We start from the raw sequence: 2,500 nt of genomic DNA, 5'->3' as shown, positions 1-2,500 counted from the left end.
ACCAGGCTCCCCCGTCCCTGAGATTCTCCAGGCAAGAACACTGGAGTGGGTTGCCATTTCCTTCTCTAATTCATGAAAGTGAAAGGTGAAAGTGAAGTCGCTCAGTCGTGTCTGACTCTTAGCGACCCCATGGACTGCAGCCTACCATGCTCCTCCATCCATGGGATTTTCCAGGCAAGAGTATGGAGTGGGGTGCCTTGCCTTCTCCTCTCCAAAGTCTAATATATAACAAAAATACTTGGTCAAAATAGTCTTTGAAGAGTGACATAATGTCCCTTTACTTTAGAAAATGAGAAACCAGATGGATTGTATCAAGTGGAAGTTAAACTATATCTTAAAAATAACCCTGATTTGTATCTTTGTAACAGTTTCATCAGGAGAAACAAGGGTCTGCCCAGAGTCAGCAACACAGTGACAAGCTTATCAAGTTTACCAGTGTTTTATTCTTTAAGATACATTGCTATTCCACACTATATATGGCAGCCCCAAAGGAGAAATAATCCAAAAAAAGAAATTAAGAAATTGCATAGAAAATTATTCCATGATAATAAGGAATTAATGCACACACATTCTATATCATGGATAAATCTCAAAATGTTTATGGTAAGTGAAAGAAGCAAGTGACAGAAAAGTGCTTATTATTTATTTCATCTGTGAGAAGCGTCCAGAATAGATGAAACTACATTCAGAAAGTAGATTAATACTGGTTGGGATTTGGGTGGGGAGGGAAAGGGAGAGTGACAGGTAAGGGGTATGAGATTTCTTCGTGAAGTAGAGAAAATGTTCTAATATTACATAATGCTTATGGTTGTATAACTGTAAATATACTAAAAGCAATTGAAATGTTCCACTAAGTGGGTAGGTGAATATTATGGTATTTAAATTATATCTCAATAATTTTTTTTTTTTGAAAAAAAGATTGCTGGAGTTTTTTAAAAATATTTTCTCTGATTCCCCAATGTAAATTCACTGAGTTTGGGTTATTTTATTATTCTAGTGAGGGCATTAAAAGAGTGGATGAATTACATTTATGAGGTATGGTCATCTTCATAGTTCTACAGCCATGAAATGAGACTAACACTGGTAGTATTCAGGCTAATCCTAAAATATTTTGATGGTGTGTGGACGTGTCATCAAGACTTGAATTCAGTATTATTCAAATTACGTGGTAATGAGCTACACATTCATAGCGTTTGTTTTACTTGCTAACTCAAGACACATTCAGTATTTTAAAGATTATTTCTCAAAGTTTCAGCATTACCATGTTACCAGGATGCTGGTAATAAACAGTATCTAAAATTAGTTCCTGGTAATCCTAGAGGATTACCTAGAGGATTATTGTGTGGATCACAATAAACTGTGGAAAATTCTGAAAGAGATGGGAATACCAGACCACCTGACCTGCCTCTTGAAAAACCTATATGCAGGTCAGGAAGCAACAGTTAGAACTGGAGATGAACAACAGACTGGTTCCAAATAGGAAAAGGAGTACATCGAGGCTGTATATTGTCACCCTGCTTATTTAACTTCTATGCAGAGTCCATCATGAGAAACGCTGGGCTGGAAGAAGCACAAGATGGAATCAAGATTTCCGGGAGAAATATCAATAACCTGAGATATTCAGATGACACCACCCTTATGGCAGAAAGTGAAGAGGAACTAAAAAGCCTCTTGATGAAAAACGAAAGAGGAAAGTGAAAAAGTTGGCTTAAAGCTCAACATTCAGAAAACGAAGATCATGGCATCTGGTCCCATCACTTCACAGGAAATAGATGGAGAAACAGTGGAAACAGTGTCAGACTTTATTTTGGGGGGCTCCAAAATCACTGCAGATGGTGATTGTAGCCATGAAATTAAAAGATACCCCTTGGAAGGAAAGTTATAACCAACCTAGATAGCATATATAGAAGCAGAGACATTACTTTGCCAACAAAGGTCCATCTAGTCAAGGCTATGGTTTTTCCAGTGGTCTTGTATGGATGTGACAGTTGGACTGTGAAGAAGGCTGAGCGCTGAAGAATTGATGCTTTTGAACTGTGGTGTTGGAGAAGACTCTTGAGAGTCCCTTGGACTGCAAGGAGATCCAACCAGTCCATTCTGAAGGAGATCAACCCTGGGATTTCTTTGGAAGGAATGATGCTAAAGCTGAAACTCCAGTACTTTGGCCACCTCATGTGAAGAGTTGACTCATTGGAAAAGACTCTGATGCTGGGAGGGATTGGGGGCAGGAGGAGAAGGGGACGACCGAGGATGAGATGGCTGGATGGCATCACTGACTCGATGGACGTGAGTTTGAGTGAACGGGAGTTGGTGATGGACAGGGAGGCCTGGCGTGCTGCGATTCATGGGGTAGCAAAGAGTCAGACATGACTGAGTGACTGAAGTGAGCTGAATCCTAGAGGGAAAGAGTCTTATTGAAGTTTGCTGTACAAAGGCAAATATTCCTCACATTTTTCCTCTCTCACTTGTTTTTAACCTTTCTCTTCAAATGCCTCACTCT

This window comes from Oryx dammah, unplaced genomic scaffold (genome assembly GCF_014754425.2).
Source record: "Oryx dammah isolate SB20612 unplaced genomic scaffold, SCBI_Odam_1.1 HiC_scaffold_12, whole genome shotgun sequence".
In the NCBI taxonomy this organism is placed as follows: domain Eukaryota; kingdom Metazoa; phylum Chordata; class Mammalia; order Artiodactyla; family Bovidae; genus Oryx; species Oryx dammah.
The sequence above is the reverse complement of the archived record's forward strand: the minus strand, read 5'-3'. Positions refer to the sequence as shown.